Source organism: Eufriesea mexicana, unplaced genomic scaffold (assembly GCF_001483705.2).
Source record: "Eufriesea mexicana isolate 0111107269 unplaced genomic scaffold, ASM148370v2 scaffold474474834, whole genome shotgun sequence".
NCBI classification, from domain to species: Eukaryota; Metazoa; Arthropoda; class Insecta; order Hymenoptera; family Apidae; genus Eufriesea; species Eufriesea mexicana.
In genome coordinates this window covers 561,914-584,952 of record NW_016907907.1, presented here as the reverse complement: position 1 = coordinate 584,952, position 23,039 = coordinate 561,914, and the positions used below count along the sequence as shown (strand labels likewise).

The 23,039-nt window shown below is 49.2% G+C and overlaps 1 protein-coding gene across 1 annotated transcript in view; it reads right to left on the bottom strand.

The window, feature by feature from the left end:
- The window catches only part of osp (myosin phosphatase Rho interacting protein outspread), a 221,869-nt gene that overhangs the window by 48,538 nt on the left and 150,292 nt on the right, over positions 1 to 23,039 (bottom strand).

Genomic DNA, 23,039 nt, shown 5'->3' with positions numbered 1-23,039 from the left:
CCGACGTCGACGGGAGTCTTTATCCTGAAAGTAAGCAAAATGTGCTGCCGTGCTTTAACCGCTTACTTCGGATGAAAGCGCGCTAGCTTCTTTCAGCCTAGCGAAAAAGAACTCCGGAGTTCGGTTTTTAAACCGACTTTGTCAACAATGCTCCAGTCCAGACCTTTATCCCCTCGAGTGCATCCTTGGAAAAAAGCTTTCCAGGGGCAGAAAATAATAGCCGACTGTAGAGAATAAAACTCGCTTCGATTTCCTCCGCTGAAACTGCTCGAGAGAAATTCTTAATTCCAGACAGGAACGCCGTTAATGTATACTTTTCCATCTTCGCTGTACCAAGCTGTACTTCGCTGCGATTATTATTACCTCTGTGCGTTACGCCTTGCTACGCGTTACGAGTCGGTAGTCGCGGTGTTAACGATCTCGGCCTGGATCGGCGAACAACGCCTGTCTATCCACTGCCAATTATACCCCATCGAGATCCATCGGAATCGAGGAATCCCGGTAATCCCGCGAGGCTACCGAGAACAGCGTGCCACGGTGATCCATCCGTCAAAGGGGAAGATCCAGCGCGGGCTATCCAGGTATGCATACTCGAGGAGCGTGTGCTCGTACGCTGACCAATGGAACGCCGATGATGTCCAGTGCGCGGTCCCAAACGGTGCACAGGCTGCTCGGTCGCGGTGTATTACGTACCTGCACGAGTACGTTATGTAGGATACGCGGTGTACACGCACGCGTGCTACGTTTCCTGGTTGCTCGCCCATGGCTGGGCGTGTCGCGATGCGGGCTGGCTACGTGCACGCAACGCGATCTCCTCGCCACGCTCGCTTTTCAGCCCATTCCCGTCCTGTGGCTTCGATACTACGTGTTTCTATCCGCTTTCTTCCCGATACTCCGCTCCGGCGTATTTTTACCCGTCACGCTTCACATCTCGGATCATTCTCGTCACACGCGTTGACATTCGAACAAATATTCGAATCGCAGTGACTTCGGCGATTTAAAATTCGTTTTGGACAATTCACTGCCTTAGGGATCGGAAGCTCACGTTTCTATACGCGAGCGCCCGATTGTCTTTTGTCTTCGCAGGGGGGCACTCGTTGGGGAACGCTCACCGATGGTTTTGGTCTTTCCAGAACCTTGATCCGCGACACGTGTACCTGAATCTTGGCATGTGTGTATTTGATCGTCTTTGTTAGGGGTACGCGTGGCAGAACGATGGCAATGGTTCTGATCTTTCTAGAACCGTGATCCGCGATGCGTGCCCCTGCGCTGTTTGTAACTGGTCATTGAACACTGACTTGGTCTTTTAGCATCGCCACAATTAGGAATGCGAGAATTAAATTTTATTTTTGTACTATTTAAACTATTGGCAGAAGCACGAATGGTGGACAGAGCTACATTACCAGCAGGGAGATCCATCGTAAGACGCCAGGACTGGTCTTTCTAGAATCGTGATCCGCAATTTATGATATCCCTGCGCGATTTCTGGCTGGCCATCAAACGCTCTCTCAGTCCTTCGAGGTCGCCACAATTCGAAAAGCGAGAATTAACTCTTATTATTTTTATTACTTAAACGATTGGCAACAGAAAGAAAAGTGGGGAGATCTAAATTACCAGTAGGGAGTCCCTCGAAAATCAAGTGCCTTGTCGCGTTCCGCGTGATTCGACGTCGATACCTGACCGTAGCCTGGCTTCCCTTCGCGCCAATTTCGCCATTACATTGTTACAGGCGAGGTAACCGACAATAACGTTCGCCAGGGTAACCTTATTCGCCGCCAGTTTCGAACGCTATTACGCAGTTCGGTTTCACGCGGCGCACCGTTATTCATCGTTCTCGCGATCGTTTACTTTGCCGTAACGACGCTGTTCGCGGCCTCTGAGGGAGACACGGCATGTGGATGCCCTGGACCAGGATGAACGATCGACTCCAATGCACCCCGAGCTCGCCGCTGCCTGCCCTCCGCTTCCAACCATGCACCGGGTCCAATTTTCTTACGGCAGATTCGGTGGAACGCCGGCGAGTTTTGAGGTTAGGTCGCGGGTACTCGTTCCCCATTCCCTCGGCTTGCTTTCGAATACAAAGGCGCGGGGTGAAAGTGGTTACGAGCCGCGTTTCGGGTGGTTTCGCGATGAAATTGGTGTGGTTGGCTGCGGATGAGTTCAATATTTTCAGATATTATAGTAAACGTATCAACACGTATTTCTTGAACACTCTTTGGAAATTAGATATTTTGGAATATTCTCGGTGGAAGTAGTAAAATATCTTCAACCACTGTACAAACTTGACACTAACTAACTTGTAAAACTACTAACTTATACTAATTTGTTGCTAACCTATAAAATTCTAACCTATAATCGCAAGGTAAGTTACCACGAAGCCAGGTTCAACATTTTCAGATCTTATAGTAAACGTAGCAACACGTATTTCTTGAACACTCTTTGGAAATTAGATATTTTGGAATATTCTCGGTGGAAGTAGGAAAATATCTTCAACCACTGTACAAACTTGACACTAACTAACTTGTAAAACTACTAACTTATACTAATTTGTTACTAACCTATAAAATTCTAACCTATAATAGCAAGGTAAGTTACCACGAAGGTAGATTCAACATTTTCAGATATTATAGTAAACGTAGCAACACGTATCTCTTGAACACTCTTTGGAAATTAGATATTTTGGAATATCCTCGGTGGAAGTAGGAAAATATCTTCACTGACTGTACAAACTCGCTACTAACTAACTTGTAAAACTACTAACTTATACTAATTTGTTACTAACCTATAAAATTCTAACCTATAATAGCAAGGTAAGTTACCACGAAGCTAGGTTCAACATTTTCAGATTATCTGCTCCATAAGAAATTCTAAAAGCATCGCTGTGTCCAAGTGACGAAGACTAACTTGCCCGAGACTAAGGCCATGAACTGTCAAGGAAGCCTGATGCAATTTCGCGACTATTTTACCGAGAACTTACGTAAGGCCCCTTTATCTCAGCCGTTTTATCTACCCTTGGAACACGCTACTCCTTCGAGTCTTTATTTAACCAAGAATAACATCGTTTCGACGTTCATTCTTTTGTTCTCTGTTGAATCTTCGCCTCTTCCTTCGCCGAAAATAGTACGGGCCCCAAACAGGGAATACCCGAGGACACCGCGATCCGAATCTGCTAGACTGTTCTACGAGGAAGTAGTAAAAGCGAGATGACAGGAACCAGACCCCTGACACGCATTCTTTAAACATACTACAAGAACTCTTCTCGTTCCAGGATATACCTGGAACCATAAAACAGGTGTCGTCGTTCCTGGACTAGGCTCATGGCGTCGAGGATGTGGAGAGTAGTCCCAGACGAATCCCATCGCGAATGTCTCGCATCCTCGGACCAAGTCGATCATTAATCGTTTCAGTGTCACGCTATGCTATCACGGTATTCGTAGTTTTTGTCAAAGTGCTGTCAACCGAGGATCATGACGCGCAATTGACGACTGGTGCGAATTCCAACGCAATACCTCCTCGGTTTTACCGATACTTGGCACGAGGATGGAACGATCGTACGTGTTAGCATATTTCAACGTAAATCGACATAATCGCGATGACACCTTTCGAATTTTACGCAAGAAAGTGTCAATATCCCGGGTCTAGATCGACGTACTTGGAATAAAATTGGAATAAAATTGGAATGAAATTAGAATAAACGTCGGGGTCTTCCAATTAGCGATACTCGAAGCGGACAAAGAGCAATTGCAGCCTGTGGAATTTTTTGACAGGAATCGAAACGAGTACGAGGTGCTGTTCTAATTTTTTTGCCGGCCAGTGCCACTGTGTAGAGTCGCGATGCGCAGTTGACGGTGCGTTAAAATTCCAGCGCAGTGGCTTGGCAGTTTAAACGATACTTAAAGCGAACAAAGAACAATCGCAGCAGTTGGAATTTTTCAGCATTAACTGAAACAATCGCGATCGCGTCGCTTGGCATTTTCCAGCGCTGCCCGAAACAAGCACGTTTCCCCACTCGTTTACCATTTTCGAAACAAGTGCGATCGTTTGACATTTTCCAACTTCCACTCCCGGCATGCTCAGCGATCCCTAATCCCTGTCAGTCCGTTTAACTCTCGAAACCTTGCCTAACGAGGCAGGCAGGAAATGGAAAAAAGCCTTTCACGCTAGGAAATTATAGAGAAATTTAATCGGCAATTTAAATGCCGCATTTAAAATCCGTAAACCGGACTACTGCTAGAGATCTAACGTTTCCCAGAGCCAGTCTCGTGCCTGCAGATAACGCGAGCGAGGGAAAATTAACGCGGAATCGAGATTACTTTCACCGATTTATTTTGCCAGTCACCCTCGAAGAAGCGTTTCGCAATTTCACTTCGCGATATCGACGATATCGGGAATTATCCGCGACTCGCACAATCGGTGAAGAAAAATGGCGACGGGAGAAAAATGGCGCTCCGGGAAAAAAGAATGGAGCTCGGGTGCTGATTCAATTTCAAATAGCATCGCGAATTTATCAGGGTCAGTATCGAGCGAAGGCACGCACTTTCTCATTCCGGAGATGATCGTTTTGCTTTCGACGACTGGTTTTTTCACGGGTAGGGACAGGGTCGAAGTGGAACGACGGATGGTTTCGCGTGCAAAGCGTCATGCAAATGAGACGCGTCTGACAATGACGGTTTTTGTCCCGTGAAATCGCTCGCGACCGGCCGGAGGATCGAGGCATAACGACGCTGGGATTAAAGCGTGCGCCGCGATTAAACGGAAATTCTGGCTTCGGCGGCTAAAGACCGGCTAATTGCGGGAAAAACGGCGGCATGCGCCCGTTTCGCCTGGCTAATTGAGATAAATTATCGGAATTTCACGAGAACGACCCGGTTTACCAAACAGCTTCAGCTATCCCATGGTTACTCTATGAATCATGCTTTCCTTCCACGAGAATGATCAAAATTGCTCGACTTTCAACCCATTCGCGTCATTAGGAGAAATAATCCGCACGTAATAACTGTTGCTCATCTATCTCGAGTTTATTCACCATATAATATATATTATGCCCTATAATATGTATATAGGAAAATAAATATTTATATTAGAGCACTTTGTTTGTTATACTTAATTTTAATCAAAATTAAATCTTGGAAGACACCCTCTGGAACCAAGATGCAAATAGGTTAACACTTTGACTGGCATGCACTTTATATAGTATGCTCAGGGGGCCACGAGAAAACGGTGCAAATTATTAATATTTTCTATTCAAAGTTCTCTATTTATTTACGTTGTTCGGATATTAAAAAATTGGTTAGAATAAAACAATTTTAAATTCAAAAAGATTAGTATCGCCGGACAACAATGACCACTATGGCCCCACTGAGGAGGCAAGCTCTGGTCACTGATGTCCATCATGGCAGTCAACGTGTTAAGTTCTAGACAGCTTAAAATCAAAGTTCCAAATCCACAACCGCGAGATTTCCTACAAACTTTTACCAGTCAATTAAAGACAAGAATATTCACGAGGGTCCAAAGTTCAAAATCTCAAATCCCACCTCCGAGTCCCAAGAACACACCCCTATCTAAAGAACCTTCCATTTTCTTCTTTTTTCTTTTTTGTAAAATAGGTTTATTAAAAGCTTCAAATATATACAAAAAAATTAACAAGAAAATAAGAATTTTTAACAGGGGTCCTTGACACGTTGACTGCCATGATGGTTATCAGTGACCGGCGCTTCTCTGTTCACTGAGACCATAGTGGTCACCACTGTCTAGTGATACTCATTTCCAAAATTTATATTTATTTCATTCTAACCATTTTCTGAAAATTTAAATAACACAAGTAAATAGAGAACTTTGAATTCTGGGACTACCATGGCCCACTGAGGAAACAACACTGGTCACTGATGACCACTATGGCAACCAACGCGTTAAACGTATAAATAGGAAAGATTGAGTAAATTTGACCTCATAGACTAGAGACTCTGAGCCAGAGTACGCGTAGACTGCACTCTGAATATCATGGATAGATGCATTTATTGCCGAATGAGGGACTAGTAAGTTATTGCCAAGTGTGAACTTAGTCCACGATTTAGAAATAAATATAGAAAAAGGGCCAGAGAAAGACAACTATATCGATCTGTCTATGGATACAGAACTTTCCACCTAACTCTGACCGATGAATTTCCCAACTCGGATTCATAGAATAGACTTCACAATCCGAATTCCAAGATCCGATCGAGCGTAGTCCTACTTTCAAACTTGCGGGATGTCCAGCGAGACTTGACAGTCCACTGTGAAGCGACTGCTGGAGCAAAGCTAGGCCTGCGATTACCAAGGTAGCGCGCAGTTTCTAAATCGCGGCCGCAACCGGTCGTTTCGATAATTTTCGTGCCATAAATTTTGCATCATCGGCTAGAGCGGCGAAACGCTCGGTGGAAGTTTAGGACAGGGCGATTTCGCGAATAGAGCACGCAGCACGCGCAATCTTTGACACGCGAACGCCTCCCGTGCATCGTTTGCACCGTTTCTATCGCATGTTGGCGCAAAGAGATCGTTAACCTCTGCGATGCTCAATTACGGCCTCTACGTTACCTTCTTTACGCGCGGGCTACCCGGCCAACGTATTAATATAAATTTACCTGTGACCGTTTCCGCTCTCGCCGCGCAGACGCGCGCGCGTGTATACAAAGCGCGAAATTGGCATCGTAAATTTTCACGGCCGTGAATAAGAACGGGGGGAAAAATTCCCCGGCTAACGCGCGAAAATCGGCTGAACGGAAAATTTAATCGTCGTGAATTCCGATTGTTCGAACGAGGGGGGAACCGGGGGGCGGGAGAGGGTGTTTTATGGAAGCTCGGGCAACAAAGTATCACGGCGAAACGCGGGTTTTTAGATACAAGCCCTAAACCTCCGGCCGACCCGTTCGTTCGTCCCGAACAATTTCTATTACGTGTAAGCGTTGCGATCATTACCCCCTCGGCACGGTAATGTTCGGTAATCAGGTGTATTTTAACGAGTAGCCGCAGCGGTTCGCGACTTACTAGATGCCTCAACACATTTGCCTGGCCACGTTGCGCAGGTGTACGTGTGCACAGCCCGCTGAAATGCCATTTCTGAACGACACGGGATCGTTGCACTCGCCTAGACGAGAGAACTTCCTTCGACGGCCAACGAATCTACCTATTTCTTTTTTCCCCCACGCTCCTCGCGCAACCTTACCCATGCAACGCTACCATTTCCACGGAAGACCGCGAAACACGCGAAAACACCGCATCGACGCCATTTTTCCCCCATTTGAATAGAGTTTCACTTTTCATTTCGACTTCCCAGCTCAAGTCGAGTATTTATAATTTTCCGTGTCAATTTTCCCCTTTACTCCCATTGCCACATCCCTCCCCCTGTTTCGAGCTTCGAAATTCCTCAGGGAGGGTGTTCGAAATCGATCCTAGTGGTGAAAATTTCGATCGAACGCGAGGTAAATTCGAATAATAAATTTTCACTCTCGCTGGCTGAATTTTGAAACGCGCCCAAAAGGAAGATCGGGGAAATTAATCGGAATGGTGAGCATCGCGAGTGACCGCGACGTAACTCGGAATATCAATTACGTAAGGATAAAACTGCGCCCCTCCAAAGGCAGTCGGCCAATAAAACGCGGAACCCGTTATATGCCAGGTTTATGTCCGTTGGAGGCAAGAGCAAAAGGCTGTGATAACCCGTCGAAAAGTCGACGGGCATGCCGGTTGTCGGGCAAAAAGCGTTTCATAGCCAGGGAAATAATGACGGCAATAACTCGGCACAATAAGGCACAAACGGCTCGTTCTACTAATTAGGAGTATCGCGTTAGCAGTTCGACGAGCAGGAATGTATAACCGAAGATACGGGGTCGTCGACACACGGCTGGCCGCCCCGTTACAATGTAAATATCGTACGCAACACACACGCGAGGAACGTGCTCCTATTATACCTTTCTCCATTCCTACCAACCTCGTCCCGACCGAGCCAGCAGGAGTAATTAATATTAATGGCCGACGCTGCATGGGATATCTTCCAGCGTGCTTTTTCGCCGATATCCCCAGCCGTGGCAGTGTCCTCTTCGTCGCCCCCTTGGTCCCCCTGCCGGAAGAACAGGAAGAGAAAGAGGAAATCGAAGGATTTCGCAAACTCGAGGTGGTCAGAGAGCGTGAAGGGGTGTAGAGGGAGGTCGGTTTCATAGAGGAATTAATTGAAAATCTGTTGCCAAGGGGCGAACGAGGTGTCGGCAACGAGCGGAACATTAATTAGGACGAAGGATCTGCGCTGGCGAGTCGGTCTGAACCAAATTCCATATTAGAAGAGAAACGTTTCGACCCAATGACGCCCGGCTCAGCTCGCCTAATGACAGTCGTGTTAATTACGCTCTGCTTGCCGTTAATTACATCCGTGTGTGTTTCCACGAACGAATCGGGATTACGCAAAGGCCGAGAGCCAGCGCGAAGCGCCCTGCTCGCTTCGCGGATCGCGGATCGGCGAGAAGCGATTAGACGCGGCGACAGTGCAGAGCGAGAACCTTTCGAGCGTGATACCGCGGCGCGATCTCGCGAAAGTGCGGATCGAACGAGATTAATTACTGGAGGATCGAACGTGGCGGCAGCCTCGCGGGCTCGGACCCCGGCGGAGTCGAGGAAGATCGACGACCGGAACGATGAATCATTAACGACACATCCACTTACTGGGTCACACGACTGAAAACCTCCAAGAGCCTGCTCGCAGACGTCTGGAAAGGAGGAAAGGCCGAGTACGCTTCCCGGTTGACGCGATGCCGTGGAAAAAAGGAGAAAGCAAAGGTTCGCCGTGCGATTATCGGTGCCAATGGTACACGCACGCGCGAGCTCGCGCGAGCCGACGCGCGCGTAAATCGCATTTCGCAAATAAGATTTCGCAGTCGAGCGTTTCTATGGGAAACCGCGTCCGTCGACTCGGGGAACAATGGCCGACCCACGCCGACTGTGGGACACGCGCTGCGCTCTCCAACGCGTCGTCGCTCGCCGCGTGTTCCGCTCCGCGTACAATGGCGCGTGCAGGGGACCGCGAGAACCACGGGCCCGACTCGTGGGCCGGGAACGTGGTCGTTTCGTTCGGGTCTTCGGGACCATCGTCTCTGCTTCCTGTCATTTGTCTAACGAAATCGACGGGACCCGAGGAGAGGAGAAGCGGGGAGAAGCGTAGAAGCGGAGTTTCGACGAATTCCGTCTGGCGTGCGGATTTTCTCGGCCGTTCCCGAAGAAACCCAATCGCCGGGGATCTAATGCTCGCGAGCGGGGAAGCATCGCAGGGCTTTCTTCCTTTTGGCAGCGTTGTATCGATTTCCGCGTCGCGGAAACCACAGAATCCCCGAACAAGACTGGCCGCTTTCGCCCTGAAACTCTGGAAACCTGAGAAGCAGCGTGTCTCCTCCGGGGGACGACAAAAGAGGATGTGGCGCTGCTTCTGCCCTCGCCACCGTAGCCATTTTCGTCCTTACTCGTGTCCACCAACGATCAAATTAAATTTCCATCGAATTCCGCTCGAAAAGCTTGAAACTTAAAATTCGAGAATTCCCGGATGGCGGGAATTTTAAATTTTCCTATTCACCTAGTCGATATATTATATAATACTTCTGTCCAATTAAATTACGACGCAAAAGAGTAGAAGATCTCTATTGTACTCTAATACACGCTATCAACCACGTGACTATCTATCAACATAGATAATGATACTCCTCTGATACTCCTATCTAAATCGCATCACCGCTTCTATATTTCCCACACACCTATGATCTCGCTGACCCAAACCACTCTACATCGCACACGCGTTAACGCGAAACCTGCCTTTTTCACTCGACCACGTGATTGTTCCTCCAGCACGCGTACAATCGATTGTTCAATTTTTCCCAGCATTCTTTTCCCGCTCCTTTCCCATCCATGAAATTTCACCGAATGCGGTAGCTTGAGCGTTAAGCCGCATCTCCACGAACCTCGAGGTACCCATACTCCGACGACCAAATGACCCAGTACCTAGGTAGTACCAGGTTTACCGATACCTGTCACTTCCAGCACCCCGATCTTCCATCCCGACTGTGGACCTGGACACGCGTTCCGCGCGATCGAGCGAAGCTATCTCCGATCGCCGAAACGCGAACCGGCCGCGTCCGGTTCCTCCGGTTCCTCTGGTTCCTCGGCGGCGCATGTCACGGCAATTACGCCCACGAACGCCACGACGGCCGTTTAAACTTAATTTCTCGTCAATCGTCTAGACAGTTCGGTTCCCTCTGCCGCGCGGCCGCTGCGCCAATAAATTAGATTCCGCGAGCGTTCGCCGAGGGACCGTTTCTAGCGGGGTACACGTGTTGCTTGCTAGCTTGCGCGCGCGCGACGCCGGGGCCCGGCGGAGATAGTCGGCGGTGGCGTGGCACGAGGTGGCGCGGCGTGGGACGAGCGCATTGTTCGACCCGACGACGGCCGCAACGATATACGCCGGGAATAAAGGGTACCGGTTAGTTTTCATGGGTGCTGCCACCATAAACGCCAAACGCTATTTGCGGATTATAATTTGTGCCCCGATAATGAAGGATAATAAAGCGCCGCGTGGGATTAGCGGCGTCGGCCTAGCCGGGAGAAAGCGACGCCCCTCTTTCACCCGTTTCCTTCCTTAATCCCTCTTTCTTCGGCCCCCCGGGCCCTCTTTGTTGCCTCGAATTACCGGGCATCCCGACGTTGCCTCGGTAGCCGAATATCGGCAAGCCTCCATCGAGAATTCCATGAATAGGGAAGCAGCCTCCAGAATGTCTGTACGGTGGTAATCACGGTGGTCTCCGAGGAGGGACCAAACGAGACGATCGCGATGAAATTTCCACGAAGATCGTGATTACGTTTGGCTAGAGGAACCGATATAGAGGGCGTTGCTATTCCCCGTCGGCTCTCGTACGAGAGTCGCTTATTGTATGCAAACTACCCTTCCGCGACCCATAATAGCGCATTCTACCTCTCCTCCAGGTATCCAGCAACGCGTAATTAATATCTGGACGGGCGACGAGGCGGGAAACGCGATTTAAACGCGATTTAAACGCGATTTAAACGCGATTTATACGCGATTCGAACCCGATCCGGATAGCCAGACGCACGCGAGGGGGGCTCGGAACCGGATGCTGGCGATGCTCGCCGATTTCCCGGAATGCCAGCGAAACCGTTCATTTTCGAGAGGAAGATAATTAACGGCGAGTATCGCCTTACGATCCGGCATCGGCAGACCGGTAAACGATCGAGCGCGAATGATCGATCGAGCTATCGATGGGTTGGTAATACCGGACGATAGGACACGCGATAGAAACGCGATCGGTCGGTGGATCGGAGTAGCAGGGTCGAGGACGATCATCCGTGATTTGCAACAGTGTAGCACGCTGCCGATCGCAATTAAAAGATCCGATACGTGGCTCGGCGTTATCGCCGGGCGAGAGTTTTACGACCGGCCGATCGGGAATTATCGCGCTCGATTGACGCTCGTTTAATTATCGACACACCGCTTCATTGCTGTTTGCTCCCCTCCCACGGCCGGAAATTAAAATTAATCGCGAGACCACGGCGCTGCATCGCCGGCGAGGCTTAATGAAACCGAGCTAGATAACGGGCTGCTATACGGATAGCCCGACCGTTATTGGCCGCCGCCATTTTTGCCCCGCCGATCGGCTTTCCGTCCTTTTGCACGCCATATTTCGATCTCCTTTCCGCTCTCGCGGGACACGGCGGAAGGTACGCTTAAGAAACCACGTAGAAGGTCCTCGGGTCAATTACGCGAGGGCCCAAGGGATGCCCGCGAACCGTATCACGCACGATTCCTCGAGCGTGAAGATCCTTTCGAGAAAACTTCATCTTCGCCGCGATGTACACGTAAAATCGCACGCACCGCGCCGACCGTGATAAAATAGAGAAATAAATCTCCGTGTAATCGCCGTATGTGTATCACCGTTTGATTTATCACCGCCATCTCTTAACCCTTTCGGCCATGGGAACTCGGGACGAAAAAGGCCGGAGAAATTTTAATTAAAATTCAACAGTCGCGAGCACGTACCCGCGAGATTAATACGCGATTTTTCATTAACGTGGACCTGTTAAACGTGACAGTGGTATCCGTGACGGGGCGAGATCGACCGAGTAAATCGCGCAGACGGTTGCGCAATCGGGGTGAGAAGAGGAAGACCTGGCGATTTTATTTGGGAAAAATAAAAATTGGAGGAGATACGCCACTGGTGAGGAGAAAATGGGAGTAAAATGAAATTTCGAGCAACATATTACAGCCAATTTTTGGTCATAAATCGATCCACGCATTTTTCTGCAGTTCTACAACTGAAACCTTGATTCTGGATTCAGATACACTTCTCAATTTATAGTTTTATTTATCTGAATCTGAATACAGGATGTCCCAGAAAAATGTATACACAGTTTGCGCGATTATAAATAAATTATATTTATATTATAATAAATATAAATTCGAAAGAATAAAGTATTAAAGTGTGTATACGTTTTATGGACACCCTGTATGTGTGTTTGGTTTCGACGTGAGTATTTGAACGACCCGATCGGGCAGTGAGACAATTATTGGAAAGTCCCTAGGGATCGGCAGTGGACTTTTCGTTTGGACAGCGTGAAAGTTGGAAAATAAATTTGAATAATATTTGAATAATATTTTTTGAAACGCTGTAAACAAATATATGATTTGCTTTTGCACGTATTACAAAACGTGACGACATTTTTGGTCGAATTTCTGGCTGCCTTGCGTTGAATTTTTCTAGTAACATCGGAAAGGGTAGCAATATCGGTGCCGGGCCCAACGTGTTAAGCAGAGGCGAATACGACGAACACAGTTGTTGCTCGACTCGACAAACCACTTACAGGTTGCGTTAGGCTCCCAATAAGTCCGCGGGGCCCGGTTACGTGGCAAATAAACGAAACGTTTACTGCCAGCACTTAATTAACTTTATTAAAATGTAAGATTGTTCGGTCGGGTGTAGCGCGGTTCAAAGTCCCGTAGGATCATCGACGGTCCGGTAAGAGTGCCTAATTAAGTCAATTATGCGTACGTTGTTCCCGGTTATCGCCGATTCGGCAAATTAAAGAAACGCTCGGAACAAGCGTATCGTCTAAATTAATTCTTGACGCGATCTCGCTTCGAGATTAAACCTCGAGTCCCATTACGATGGAATCTAACCGGAGCATTAATTGCACGGTGCGGGTATAATGGCATTTTTCGACGCGAAATCTGATTAGTTCCAGCCGCATCGTGTGCCACTCATACGGCTAAACAACCGTTAAGTTCGATGCTCCTTTTGAACATCGGAAATAAATTAAATCGAAACAAACGTAGAGAAATTGAAAGCAATAAATCGACAATTCTCGACAAAGCCTGTGCTGAACTTTCATTGCGATGAAAATTTATTGTACTTTAGAAGGATTGGTTGCTCTGGCGATCGGGAAATTAATTTTTATATAAGCCCCTGATAGTCTTTTATCTTCGCAGGGAAAATTGATTTCCCCGTTGGTTCGACCAAGAACGTTGAAATAGCAGATGAGAAGTATCGCATCAAGCTTCTGCCAATATGACACGAGGCAAGGAATGACACGAGCAACGCAATACGGAAAGCAAGCTCTAAATAGGAAGCAATACTTGTCTTCGGGGGGCAAGGGGCACACGCTGAGGAACGCTCTTGACAGTTCTGATCTTTCTAGAATCGCGATCCGCGACAAGTACCTCAACGCGATTGACAGAAATTAGAAAAACGCTTTATGAACATATATCTTCTCTACGATTTCAATTTTTATACGTGGGCCCTCTATCGTCTTTTGTCTTCGCAGAGAGGATGATTTCCCAGTTGGTTCGACCAAGTCCGTTGAAATAGCAGATGAGAAATACCCAACATCTGCCAATATGCCACGAGGCGAGGAATGACACGAGCAACGCAATACGGAAAGCAAGCTCTAAATAGGAAGCAATACTTGTCTTCGGGGGGCAAGGGGCACACGCTGAGGAACGCTCTTGACAGTTCTGATCTTTCTAGAATCGCGATCCGCGACAAGTACCTCAACGCGATTGACAGAAATTAGAAAAACGCTTTATGAACATATATCTTCTCTACGATTTCAATTTTTATACGTGGGCCCTCTATCGTCTTTTGTCTTCGCAGAGAGGATGATTTCCCAGTTGGTTCGACCAAGTCCGTTGAAATAGCAGATGAGAAATACCCAACATCTGCCAATATGCCACGAGGCGAGGAATGACACGAGCAATGCAATACGGAAAGCAAGCTCTAAATAGGAAGCAATACTTGTCTTCGGGGGGCAAGGGGCACACGCTGAGGAACGCTCTTGACAGTTCTGATCCTTCTGGAATCGCGATCCGCGACAAGTACCTCAACGCGATTGACAGAAATTAGAAAAACGCTTTATGAACATATATCTTCTCTACGATTTCAATTTTTATACGTGGGCCCTCTATCGTCTTTTGTCTTCGCAGAGAGGATGATTTCCCAGTTGGTTCGACCAAGTCCGTTGAAATAGCAGATGAGAAATACCCAACATCTGCCAATATGCCACGAGGCGAGGAATGACACGAGCAACGCAATACGGAAAGCAAGCTCTAAATAGATAGCAATACTTGTCTTCGGAAGCAGGGGGGCATGCGCTGTGAAACGTTCCTCATGGTTGCCATCTTTCTAGAATCGCGATTCACGACACGTACTCCTGCGCGATTGACAGAAATTAGAAAAACGCGTCACGAACATGACATGTCTCCATGAGTTAAGGTAGCGAACCTCGGTACTCTTTGAAAACTATAATCGAGGGTTAAAAATGACCCCTTGAACGATGACAGGTTTGACAAATTACCCCAGGATCAACGCTTAGGAACCTTCCTAATGATTCTGATCTTTCTAGAACCGCGATCCGCGACAGGTACCCGTACGCGATTGGCAGAAATTAGAAAAACGCGTCACGAACATGACATGTCTCCTTGAGTTAGGGTACCGAACCTCGGTATTCTCTGAATACCATAATCGAGGGTTAAAAATGCTCCCCTGGACGATGACAGGTTTGACAAATTACCCCGGGATCAACGCTTAAATAGCCACGTGTTTCGGCGGAAAGTACGATGGCTGAAAGGGTACCTGCTCGTAGTTGTCAGTGCCTAACGCACGACCGGTTACGCAATTCCCGTTGGCTCGGCCACGTGGACCGGTATACGCGCGGGCCTTTTCCGCTTAGGTTTTTCGGTGTCTCGGTTTTCACGTAACGCGTGACTTTCACTCGCTCCGCTCGGCCCGGCGCGTATCTCGAGCGCGTAATGGTTTCCCTATTGCTCGACGGATCGCCTAATGCTTTCTTCCACGGGTACACGCGCCAAGTACAAACCGATTACGTGTACCGATTAACGCGCGGCAGAAACGCGGCCGCGGTTTCCGCCGACGTGGTCGACGCGATTTATGCACCGCCGGGGCACGTATCTCGCGACTCGACTCAATTCTAGGCCGATAAGCCGACTCATTTGTCCGGGCAACGATCTAGGAATCGTGCCACCGTTTCGCAGCGAATTCTTCGCGCTTCGAGGCCGGCGTGGGTGGAAAAATTGATTATCCGTTGATCGATACGCCGGGATTTAGCCCCCGTCGTAACGCGTAATCAACGTAGACAGAGGCCCGATGCAATCGCTGTGGAACTAATTTAATAAACGCTGCTTTATCCTTCGTTTGTTTAATTACTTTCGCTTCGTTTGCGCTACAAACTTCGTTTACTTTCACGCCGCGTTTGTACGCGACGAAGGTATCATAAGCGCGAATTCGCGACGCGTATCAGCCGCGGTGGAGATGCCTGATCGTAAAGCAGTTAACGTTGCTGAAGCAAATGGCACTGCAAATGGTACTCGATTGATCCTGCGTTAGAACGGTAGCTGCGAGGAATATCAATCGGATATTTTAAGGACACCATTGGTTAATGTAAGGATCAAGATGGATGGTGGTTTTAGTGACGTGCTTAAGACGAAGTCGCTATCAGAGAATCTCTGACTAGACTTTATTAGGCGACTATGATCGCAATTCGACTAACTAATTATGGCTACAACCGACTGACTATCTTAACAACTCGACAACTGATTTTGTATCCCTTGAACTCTCTTAACAACTCACTCTGTCTTCCAGAACGGGCCCTTTTAACCCTTTGACTGCCACATCGAAATCACATGTTTTGCTCAAGACACCATAAAAGTGCATCGCTGGATGCGAGATTTGTTGTAATATTTCTTGATGTTCTAATAAAAATTTTTAATTGTTCAATGGGACACTTTTTATTTCAAAGTACCTTCTAATTAGCGGTTATGTTCAAAGTGCACTAACTGTCAATTTTCAATCAATGTTGTTTAATGACCAATGACCACCGTGGCGTCACAGGAGAAACTGTGACCAGTCATATATAACCAACGTGGCAGTCAATGTGTTAAAGACAATCTAGGGGACCAGTGCCTCCCCGAAAGAGGAGAAACTGCCTGCATGTCAAGGTCAAGGGAGGAGGAGACTCCTTCTTCCCAGTTGGGACCTCCGAAGGGCCACTTTCACGGGGACCGCGTCACCTTCGGTTTACGGTGGGGGTAGCCGGGGTTGCCCGACGCCTGGCCCCGACCTTCTACAACCCATCTGACAGTCAGATCCTAACGGATCCTCTAGGAACGCTTGGACCATCGCACCCTAATAAGGCCTAAAAGTATCCTGCATTAACACTAGAACTACCAACCCAGTCAAAATGACTGGTCCCAGAATTTTCCTTTTTGCAATCACCAAACGTATACACCTGCTTTAAGAATAGAATTCGTATCTAAAACTGGTACCGCTGAAATTACTATAATCTATGCACGTTATAGTTAGGTACCAATTAAAGATCGGTAGTTCTAGTGTTAAGTTCAACCATTCCAGTCCCAATATCCTGTCACAGTGTCTCAACCAGCCATGACAGTCGCGAGAATAGTGTAGAGAACGATTTGGTGATGGTATATATATTTATTTAATAAGAAATTAACAGTGATAGAGTATGTGAATAGCGACAAAGATACGAATTATTGCAATTTATCACAACGCTCAACCTACCCTTCTGCGGCAACTCTCCTATTAGCAACAACAACTCTAGCAACTGTAAGAATGTATGATATCGTTAGACCTAGCAGGTATAGAGGTCCCGTTAGAGTCTGGCGGTCAGATGGGTCTCTGGAAGTCGGGGCCAGGCCACGTGAGGTAGCCTCGCGCAACCCCGGTTTTCCCCATCGTAAACCGGGGGTGACGCGTCCGCGGGCACCTCTCGGGAAGGGTCCCCGCGTGGGTGACCCTAGGAAGAGCCTAACCCGAAGGAGGAATCCCTTCTACCGTGGAGCGTTACGTGGGGGAAGCTTTCTCCTCCTTCGGGGGAGGTCCCTGCCTTCCAGGCGGGCTTAACCGTTTGAGTGCCAAGCGGCGCGATCGCGCTTCTTCTATTTTGTGTCCAAAAGTGCCAGCGCTCTGAGCTGCGAAGCTGACAATCAGCGCGCTCGGTTGGTGAACGCGGAATATGAGAAGCGCTATCGCGCCGCTTGGCATTTATGGACACGGAATATGACAAGCGCTATCGCGCCGCTTGGCAAATATCGATTGGGAAACAATAATGACCCGTGGCACTCAAACGGTTAAAAGGGCCCGCTCTGGAAGACAGGAAGAAAGTCGAGAGTTGAGAGTTGATAGTTTCGTGAGACAGTGCCGTTTAGGGAGTTCCTTCGGGAGAGTTCGGTTTTAGAGAATATTCGGCCAGTGCTGACTATGGCGTCGTTAGAATAGTAAGCCTCGTTAGAATCCCATAAGTGGGATTATTAGTTCAATTCGTGTATTCCGTTACACAACTAACTTCGACAACTCTCAACTCGACAACCCCCTCACTCAGAACGTACTTGTCCTTTTATATTCTTCTGCCCACCATGCACACCCTGCATGAATTTTCCAATGCCTCCCCCAACATGATCAAATATAGTCGTGCTAAAGACCTGACGCATCGCTCAGGGTTTTTCCAACTGACCTGACCCTCGAACCCTAGGTGACTTTCGTAAAGCTACGTGAACATTCAATGGAAAACTCGCGATACTATAATAGCCTGGGATTCGTGGGCGCGAATTTGTTTTTCACCGATCTACCTCCGCCATAACGCGAACAATTCAATTGCAGGGTGTACGGCTCGAGAACGGCTCGTTTCACCTACCGTCCCGGCGTGCACGTACACGCGCGTTTAATGACAGGCAACGGGAAGGTGGTCCCGAGTTATCGATTAATCGTCGCCGCTCCCCGGGCCCCATTGTAATTTCGCCATTAGCTCGGAGAGGGGTAAGGACGCGCGCACGCTGGCGCTTGCGAAAGCGGCGCGATGTTATCTCGCCGAGGACGATTACGCGTGTACTCGCGCGTACTTTCTAATCGCGAGAGCGTCCGAGCTACGCGATAAGCGAAAACGTCGCGAATACCGCGGGCGATCGCAGGATCCGCGGATCGGCCGTGACTCCGGGATCCATAGATCCATGGATCGTGGAGAACGCGTGGAGAACCGCGGCAGGGAGAATCGTTCCGATTGATTTCCCTCGAGCGAGTGGCACTCGTGGCTGCGAAGCGAGACGAGAAAGTGGCTCGATCCTGGCAATAATTACCGTTATTAGGCGACTTTGTCGAAAGCCATCGCGCAACCGCTCGCTCTTATCGATAATTGCGCTTATCGAGAATGTAAATGACGAAAGTCCGCTTTATTTCAGCCATACTTTTTCCCTCCTCGCCTTTCATTCGCTTTTCTCTTCGTTTTTCTTCTGGCACACCGATACCAGGCAGCTCGAGAGCGAAAGATCGTTAGAAGATGGAAGAAACGGGAAGATAGGCATCTTCGTTCTCTCGAATGAATGGATCCCCGGCCGTGGCGAGATCCGAGAACGATTTCGCCGGATCGATAGGGAGCAACGATAAGAAAATGCTAGCCTGCTACCTACTGCCATCCTTCTGACGTTCGTTAATTGTAACACGGTTGACGAGTACACGCCGATTTTGGACGAGCGAATAACAGTGTTCCTACCAATCGCGCGCGATTTGTCCAGTTAATCGAGTTTATGGCGAACGGGCCGACGGAATACCAATTTCCAGCCGCTTCCAGTGGCTTTCCTTTCTCCACTGCTCGCGGAATTATAGTCATCGCTGGATTTTCTGACGAGATGGGAGATGAGTCTTTCTCATCTAAAAAATTTCCAGTCCTCGCGAAGAATTTTTGGAGGAATGGAAACCCCTGTAATCTCCGAATCCCTGAAGCATTTATATCGTGCTAACTTGCGACTTCCTAAAATTAGGATTTAAAATTTCCGCGCGACCCGTTACCCCTACCTCGAGCGACTACGCGTCCGCCATGTTGGAGAACATAGAAGCGTCCGGAAGGAAGGCCTCGGCAAAAGCGATCGAAGAATACGAGACGAAAACGAGAATGAGAATAAAGAGAGGAAAGAAAACGGGGAGAGGGAAAGCAGTAGGTGGTCGCGCGAGAGGAAAATAGGGAGAGAGAGAGAGACGGTGTGTACAAAGAGGAGCCAAGAGAAGGCGTGACAACGACTGCGCTTAGCATAACAATATTTACTACTAGAAGACGCTTAAGAGACTTGAATATTCTATGCGCCGGCCTCGCCCAGGCCTTGCACAACAACCAGGCCTGTATAATTACGTGTCGAGGATGGGACAGGATCGTTGCCACGTCGAGGAGATGGTCCGCGGGTCGAGGATCGAGCGATTCGATGGTCGGCGAACGCCAAGGGAGGAAAGCTCGAGAGGACTTTCGCGAATAGCGTTTTAATTGATAGCCGCTATTCAGACGTCAGTCACTCGATGATTGCCGCGATGAGACTACCGATGGAGTCGTACGCGGAGGTAGGATGATACTCTACACGAGTCTTCATTGAATTTCTGGCCTTATTGAATAAGCGGAGAAATTTGAGACGCGGAGGAATCGTGTTTCGCGTGGGTGGACATACCTCGCCGGGAAACCAATTTCGCGAGGACTTTACGCGATGTCGCAAGCCCCGGGGAATCGATTCGTCTCGGTCGCAGAAGAGCTACGCGTGTCGAAAACCAGGTGAGATGTGGGTTACGCTCTTTTCCGCGACCGGTTCCCCGATTCCCGATAAATCAACCCTTCCGACGTCGCGAAATGAATCTTATTTGCTTCGACTTATTACACGTGGCACGATTTAAGTCAAAATTGCCCTATTGCTATATAAATTTTAATATTCGTATCGATAGACGTGGACGCGGGACTCGCGTGTATGAAGAGTTGTCACATTGCCCTAAAATTTGCAATAATTTTAAAGAGAGGCGAATCGTGCGAATTCCGTCGCAAGGAAGAAACCTCGTGGCGCAGGAATCACTCGATACTCACAAAATCCGCAAATTTTCTCGCATAGCGGAGAGAAAAGGTCGAGATCGAGAGTTCGATGGATCGAAGATTTAGACAGCTCCGAAACGCTGGCGCCTGCGATCGGCAAAGGAACGCGTTCTCCGCGCCCCAATGGGCCTAGTCACTCGCAACAATACTCCAACGTAATCCGCCAATCGCTGAAAACGACGAGGGCCCCGTCGTTTCGAAGCTGCCTCGACGCTGCCTGCGGTGGTGCAAAAATGGCGGAACAAAAGCCAATTTACTTTGCACGCAGGCTCGGATCCTGTCGTGGAGCACGTAGCTCTACTGGACGAGGAGTGACGCAACGCGCGGATGAAAACGAGCGACGCGATTCGCACGACATTTGGCGGAAAGCGAGGAAGAGACCCGGAGGATTGCACGGCGCCTGGGATTACCTGCGATTGCGTAACGGTGAAAATAGGGAGCCGTGTGACGAGCCGCGGAGAAACGTCCCTGTCGCAGGTGCTCTCCACTCTCGCGGGGCGAGATGAATCATCGATGAGCCGGCCAATCGACACGCGCGATCTACGTCGTCTAATGAGCGGAATTCTCCGCGAATACCGGAGAAAATTGCGCAATCCCGTGGCGGATGGTGAGAACGGTATGCGACGACGTTTGTATCGGGAATCGGCGAGTTTCGCGGCAGAGGCAAGGCTCTGGAAACTCGAATGGAAAGTGGCGGTGGACGGGGAAAAGTAGGCGGTGGTTTCGAGATTCGTTTCGCGAGAGCGAGATCGGGAAACAGCGTTTCGCGGATTCGTTCGGGAGGATGGCAAAGGTGAGAGGTGACACGGTGGAGGAGACGGCGTTGCAGAGTGGCGCGAACGCGACAGACGGAGACACCTGCCGGCTGAGTGGCGCGCCAGCGCGAAATCCGCTCGCGAAGATAGCGATCGCGCGGTTACGAAGGTGTCGCAACCGCGTCCTGTCGTTAACACAGCATCGCCTCGCGATCCATCGTTTTCGATACGCTCTCTCGAGAATACCGACCTCGATCATCCTCCATCGCTGTAACAAAAACCTCGTCCTTCCCTCTATCCACCTTTACTCCCGTGGCAGAAAACAATGCTCGCCATAGAGCTCTGACATCTTCGACGGGGAGGCGGAGAGCGAGGGGCCAGGCATTCCCGGAGGGCCGCAAGAAAACAGAATTCCACGGTCCGCCTTTCTCGGAGGTGCACGGACTTCCTGCTATGCCCAGACAGTTTCGCCAGAAAGGCGATCATCCCGGTCGGCGCGTTACGCCGCCGTGGAAATCGCTTTCCACCTCGCGGAGAGATGCCGCGAGACTTTTTGCCCTCCGCGGATGTTCCGCCGAGGGAACCGCCGACGGGAACCGCTGACGGGAACCGCCTCGCTCGCCATCGAACCCGGTCTTCTTTCCTAGAAGAACTCGGGCTGCTCGAACGGACGAGCTGAAAGGGGAAACGCGAGAAGAGGAACAGGGAACCCGAACGGCCGCTGAAGAAACGCAGAAGAAGAGCAGGCTGCCAGGGGAGGAGGTGGACTCGCGGAACGGATAGGCTCGGAGATAAGTAGCGCGAACTGCGTGGCAGTAGGTAGAGAGTCTAGCACCGGCTGCGGGGCAAGAAACTAGCGGCAATAATAATTTACAGTACGCTCTTTCCCGTGCCTCCTTCCCTGCCTTTCTTCCCTTCCTTCCTTCCCAGCTTTCCACCCTACTCCCCCTCCGACGCGATCTTCCATGGCTTCCACGGTGGTTGTTGCGTGCAATCCCATATTAGGAGTCCTGCTGCTCGCTCTACCGAGATGCGCGCCGGCCTATTGAGACGTAGTTACCCTTGCTCGTCCTCTCTGCCCATCCTCCCGCTGGCACCCAGCCGAGAGAACCAGGGAGACGAGGATGGAACGACCACCGCTCGAAACGGGGCAATCGAAAAGGTGAAACCCGAAGGGGCTTTGTTACGCGCCAACCGATTCGCCAACGAGACGGAGAGTGATTCTCCTATGGGGAGATTCTGGCTCAACGGTACCGAGCATGTGCCATAGCTCGATCGCGGTTTCCACGCGGTACACGGGATATCGGGGTACCACTGCCTGGCTTCCACGAGGTTTCTGCGGTTTTCGTGACGCGAATCCCACATCCGGTCGAGCAACAGGGATTTTCTGCACTCGACCGTCAGGATCTAGGGATTTAGAAAAGACACGCTCGTTCTGGTGAAAGAGTACGTAAGAGTAGGCGAGTCTCGGTTACCGATAAGACGGCATGAGTGACGAGCACGTAGCTGTGACAACCGGAGTCTCAAAATCTAAGCGGTGATCCGCTTGATAATTCGCGATAAATCAACAAAGGAGGCCCACCTTCAACCCTTTGCGCTCGACGATTTTTTGGCTAAAGGAGGGTACGAGATGAAAAATATTCTGCTATAAAGCTGATGATATTTTTTGAGCAGTAAGTAAGAAATCGTATAACAATCGACAAGTATGTGGTAAAGATCGGATTTATAGAGACTGAACTTTTAACTTTGATTATATTCTGTTTCCTTGCGGTACAAATGCGCGGAGGCTTCAGTCTTCTGAGATGCGTCATGCAGACGGTGGATTGTCGAAAG